At 38.0% G+C, this 6,203-nt stretch overlaps 1 pseudogene; it reads left to right on the forward strand.

Annotated features, from left to right (window-relative positions):
* Positions 1-4,454: 4,454 nt before the first annotated feature.
* On the forward strand, positions 4,455-6,203 carry LOC104893153 (heat shock cognate 70 kDa protein-like; annotated as a pseudogene).

Genomic DNA, 6,203 nt, shown 5'->3' on the forward strand with positions numbered 1-6,203 from the left:
GATGAGCAATCTTAGTCATAAAACCACTACCTGAAAGAAAATCCGAACAGCTACCTATCTACGAACCAGAAAATATTAAATTGAGAGCTTCATCCAAGTCTTATGTGGACATTATTCTTGTAAATAAGTTTCAAGCGGATACAGAGTAGGAATTTTAATTTCTGAGCATTATTCACGTTGATCCTGTTTCAAGCGTTTTCTGCTGTCTCTAATTTTTTTTTGTTTGTTTTGACAATGGAGAAATTGTGCATTAATTAAAACTAGAAGTACATTGTAACATTAATACAACCAAACAAACAGACATAAATTAAATTGAGTGGTACTCACTCTTATATAACAATTACTAAAACATAAATAACTTAAACTAGGATAAAACTGCCCGATCCGAAGGTGTGGTTGATAGCGAATTGGAGTGAAATGCTTTTGCTGGTGGATGACGATCGCCATAACCTTGACTAAAGGAATGGGAGGAGAGGGTTGATTTCACAAGCGGGGCACCAAAGTAGCATCGAAATTATGAACTCGCAATAGGGCCAATCCCCGTGACCTTCTATCACATGTGATTCTATGACATGGGGTCCTGTAAGAGTCACATTCCTTTGTGAATCAATACCCTTTTGGAAGGGTATTTTACGCTTCTCTTTTGATGAGAAGCTCAATTGAGTTGACGTGCTATAAACCCAATTGACAAATTGGAGAACTGTATTCATATATCGTTTCGTCAAGGCAATGACCGAGAAAATCACTACCAAGTGAGATTGAAATAACCATTATTAGATCTTGAAGAACTATCCGATTTTCAAAATCGGATAAAACAAACCCCATCCATGAAATCACTTGCCACGCAAACCCTAACTAACCACAAAAAAATTAACAAAATGATCAAGCCAGTTAGGCTAACAAACGACAAAAACGATACTAGCACAACTAGAACTAAACAACGAGAGGCGGATAACTAAAACTAAAAAGGGGGAAAAGAAGGACGCACTACCACAACCCTAAGAGGGGGGGGGGGGTGGGGAAGGTAGGGCTGGCAATAGGTCGGGTTGGGTCAAGATGAGATTGGTTTGGCGGGTTGGCGGGTTGAGAGCCCCTTGACCCAACCTGACTTGTTAACTTAAACGGGTTGAAATTTACAACCCAACCCAACCTTATGATAAACGGGTCAACCTTAAGGTCGACCCTTTTAATTTTTTTTCGTGTTTTTTCTAGAAAAAAAATAAAAACAACATAATTTATTTGCAAATAACAGTAGACAGCAAATTAAAATTAAGTCATTACATAACCATATGATAATATTGTTCAAAATCAACATAACTTTTGTTCAAAATCAACACAAATGTTCAAAATTAACATCATTACAACTTCGTAAGCAATTGTTCAACTTTAAGTGTAATGACTAAGTCATAATAAGCAAGAGTAGTAGAGGACTCCAAATTTTTTTAGGGATTCTTCTAGCTTGTTTTTTCATAAATGGTTAGGTGGGTCAAAATCAGGTTGGAATTTTCAACCTGACCCAACTCATTTAATTAAACGGGTTGGGTCAGGTCGACCCATTTAATTAAACAGGTTCAAATTTTTTACCCAACCCGTTATTAATGGGTTGGGTTCGGGTTGGAGGGTTGGGTAATATTTTGCCAGCTCTAGGGGGAGGGGATGCCCTACAACTTTGACTGACATAACACTAAGAGGGGGGTTTGGGGGAGGGGTGAGGAGATGCCCTACAAATTTGACCGATTCAGCACTATAAAAAGGGGAGGGGGGAGGGGATGCCCTTCAACTATGATCGACGAAAATTGGAGGAGAGGGGAGGGGAAGCCCAAACTGACAACCAGGGGAAGGGGGAAGGGACACCCAAACCTACACTAACTGACCATGAAATAGGGGTGGGGGAAGCCCAAGCACGCAACCAGGCGACTAACTCGCCGACTACTTCAAACATAGGGGACGATTGACGAAAACACTAGGAAATTCCGCAGCGACGGAGCGCTAGTGCGACACGACTAGAGGTGGGGGGATGGGGAAATAAGACCCAAGACCAACAAGGGAAGGGAGAGAAGAAGACTCGACAAAAGAAGAACAGACCTATGACTTTAACGGAAAAGTGGACGACAACGTGAAGGAGAACGAACCCGTCGGAGACTAGGGAAACTAAGGAATAACACTAAGAGAAAACAAAATAAAAGTTGCGAAAAACAAGAGGAACTCGCCGGAGACCTGCGCAACGCCGTAACTCCGGCAAGTTCCTAGGATTAGGGGGTTTTGGAAGTTGGTTTTGAGGAGAGAGGGCAGAGCAAATATTTAGAGAGAGAAAGGGAAAGTGTTTCGTTATGTCATAACATTAAAGCTCCATTTTCTACTTGTCAAGCAACAAATCTGTTGCAAAGATCGGTATATTATTTGTCTTGTGGATTGTGAATTAAATTTGACATTCATGCATGATACGTTCTCTGTTCTTTTACCATTGCAACAATTGAATTTTTACATTATTCACCTACCATCATTTCACTATCTATTACTCCCTCCGTTTCTTTCTAATCTACACACTTTCTTTTTTAGTCCGTTTCTTTTTAAGCTACACAATGTTGCATTTTCTATATTTGGTAACATATCACATCTACTCTCTCCTCTTTTTCCACCCATGTCATTTATTTTTAAATATTTTAACCCACTTTTTTGTTTCTCTCTCCACCTTTTCAGTTTCTCTCTCATACTTTTGTACTTCCTACTTGGTTCTCCCCAAAGTGAAGTGAGTAAATTAATATGAAACGGAGGGAGTATGACGTAAAGAAAAATAATCATGTGTAGTTTTGTTAGTTTCGTCTCAATATATACTTTAAAATATAAATTTTTATAATTTTGATCAAAAAGGTAATGAAAGATATTAATAGTTAAAGTTGTATATTGCATTTGTAAAATCTCAATTGTTGCAAAAGAAAAAGAACGGATGAAGTATATATTAAGTACAGCGTAATTGAACTACAATGATAAAAATATTTCACATCACATCTAATGCTAAAACTTTTATCACAATCAGGGGCCTATTTTTGCTCATTATAACGACCATCCAATATTTCATTTCGGCGGCTTTTTCTGGTAGTTCTCTCTATATATAAAGTACAAATCCTGCGATCTTGAACACAGTTGGACTCTTTGAGAAGCAGAAAACATGGGAGGTAATGTAGGATGCTCTGAATGGCCGGTGATCGGAATCGATCTCGGAACAACCTACTCTTGTGTTGCAGTTTGGCGTAATGGTCGTGTTGAAATCATAACCAACGATCAGGGTAATCGGACAACACCGTCTTGGGTAGCTTTCACCGACTCCGAGCGGCTTATTGGTGAAGCCGCCAAGAATCAAGCTTCCTTCAACTCCACCAATACTATCTTCGGTTTCTTCCTTGCTTCTCTCTACTAGTACTAGACCTTATATTTTTTATTTGCTTTGTTCTCCTGTGCTAAGTACTAACTCCTTTCGTCTCTTAAAAGGTTGTCTCATTGTATTTATTATTTACTACCAAAGTTTAAACCTTTGATCATCAATTCCCGCTAAGCTATAAGATATATGATATGGACCATGAGATCTTATTAGATTAGTTTCGATGGTGCCAAAGTTTAAACCTTTAATCATCAATTCCCGCTAAACTATAAGATATATAATATGGTCCATGAGATCTTATTAGATTAGTTTCGATGGACATCTTTCATGATTTTTATTGTTTAAGCATAGCCGCATAGTTGATAGTTTATAAGATATATAATTATGCTTAAAAGTCAATAAGTCTAGGGAAGTATATGTAGTTCAAGTTTTTTTTAGGGGCTATATACAAATATACTTCAAGACTCAAGTAAAGGAAAGAATAAGAGAATAAGTTTCATGCTTCAAGTTTTTGTGCTTTTTGCCGTTTGTGTACATAGTTGATAGTTCCACCTTCTGTTCAATTGGGTTTTTATTAATAGTATTGCTGTTTCAATGTCACTTGCTGCCTTGTGAGTTGTGGCTGATCGATTTCGTGACAGATAATTGAAAGCTTGATATGCATTAAGAACTTAATTAGTGGCTAAGATACTTGCAACTGAAACTTTAAGATTGATTGATTTGTTTGTGTACATATTTTCACCTACTGTAATTTTCAAAAGTTTGAAGGAAACTATTTAAAATGTTCAACTTCTCAAAGATAACAGAAGCCTGTCAATTTCGACATTCATAACGCACTCGAGAAGCTTAGAGAATTAGATTTTTATGAACCTTCATCTTTGTTAATTGACAAGAGAAATCATATCGATAATTTTGATTTGTAATAGTGTTTGGAAAATCGATAATATTGCTGGTAAGAGGTAACAATATTGGATATTTGTTTGAATTTTCTTGTTTGAATTCTATTAAATTTTTTTCGCCCTGGTCTTTTACTCCCACTCAATAATATTCTATGCATGCTGATCAATCGCAGATGCAAAGAGGCTAATTGGTAGGAAATTCAGTGATGAAGCAGTACAAGAAGACATGAAATTGTGGCCATTTAAGGTTACAGCTGGTACCAGCTCAGGAAGTGAAGCTAAGCCAATGATTATAGTCACGTATAAGGGTGAGGAAAAGAGATTTACTCCCGAGGAAATATCTTCAATGGTCCTCATGAAGATGAAAGAAACTGCTGAAGCTTTCCTTAGCATGTCAGTGAAGAATGCAGTTGTCACAGTTCCAGCATATTTCAATGATTCCCAGCGTCAGGCAACTAAAGATGCTGGCACCATTGCGGGGCTTAATGTTGTTCGTATCATCAACGAGCCAACAGCTGCTGCCATGGCTTATGGTCTTGACACGAACGCTGCTTGTGTTCATTGGCCTGCACAAAATATTCTAGTATTTGATCTAGGTGGTGGGACATTCGACGTTTCCTTGGTTGCTATCACAAAGGGTAAATTTGAAGTCAAAGCTGTAAGTGGGGACACTCACCTTGGCGGAGGGGACTTTGACAACAGATTGGTAAGTGATCTTGTTGAGGAATTCAAGAGGAAGCACAAGAAAGACATTAGTAAGAGTCCCAAGGCTCTTGGAAGATTGAGGGCTGCTACTGAGAGAGCAAAACGGGTACTTTCGTCAACTTCCCAAACTAGTGTTGAGTTGGAATGTCTTTTTGAGGGCATTGATTTCACTTCAACCATAACTCGTGCACGTTTTGAGAAGCTGAACATTGATTTGTTCAGAAATTGTATTGACAATGTTGAAAAGTGCTTAAAAGATGCCAAGGTAGAAAAGCATGATGTTGATGATGTAGTTCTTGTGGGGTTCATCCGAATACCAAAGGTCCAGCAGTTGCTGCAGACCTTCTTTGATGGTAAGGAGCTGTGCAAAAGTATGAATCCTGATGAAGCTGTTGCTTATGGTGCAGCTGTCCATGCTGCCGTCTTAAGTGGTGTCAGTAATAATACTAAGGATATTGTTCTTGTGGATGTAACACCTTTATCTCTTGGTATTAAGGTATTTGATGGTAGTATGTGTATTGTGATTCCAAGGAATACAAGTATTCCAGCGAAGATGCATGAGAGGTTTGTTACTGCAGTAGATAATCAGGTGACCGCACCTTTCAGAGTGTTTGAGGGTGAGAGAGTTATGACTAAAGAAAACAATTTTTTGGGAGAGTTTAGAGTTTCAGGATTTCCTCCAGCACCGAAAGGTGAGATCAAATTTGATGTGTGTTTCAGTATTGATGATGATGGAATTCTTAATGTATCGGCAGTGGAAACAAGCACCGGAAAAAAGAATGCAATCAGCATTCTTAATCACCAAGGTCGGCTTCGAGAGGCAGACATAGATAGGATGATAAAAGAGGCTGAAATATATAAGGCTGAAGATGAGAAAATTAGGAAGATGATAGAAGCCAAGAATGCACTTGAGAATTATGCCAACAACAAGCGGGAAGCAGTGAATGGTAATGGTAATGGTAATGAGAAGAAGGTAAATGAGGTATCGAGCAAACATTTCAATGGCTTGAAGAAGAGAATTCTCATGTTGCCGAAACTTCTTAGTTTGAAGAAAAGTTGAAAGAGTTGCAAAGCGTTTATCAACATAATTCTTTTAAGATGTGCTAATAAGTTCATTGATACTAGACTTTAAATTTACCTTTAGGCCTTAGCTTCGTGTGTTTACAAATAGGTTCATTCATGTCTTTAAATTTCCATATTTTTAAGTTATGCTCATTTGG

The sequence above is a fragment of the Beta vulgaris genome, chromosome 1 (genome assembly GCF_026745355.1).
Source record: "Beta vulgaris subsp. vulgaris cultivar EL10 chromosome 1, EL10.2, whole genome shotgun sequence".
NCBI classification, from domain to species: Eukaryota; Viridiplantae; Streptophyta; class Magnoliopsida; order Caryophyllales; family Amaranthaceae; genus Beta; species Beta vulgaris.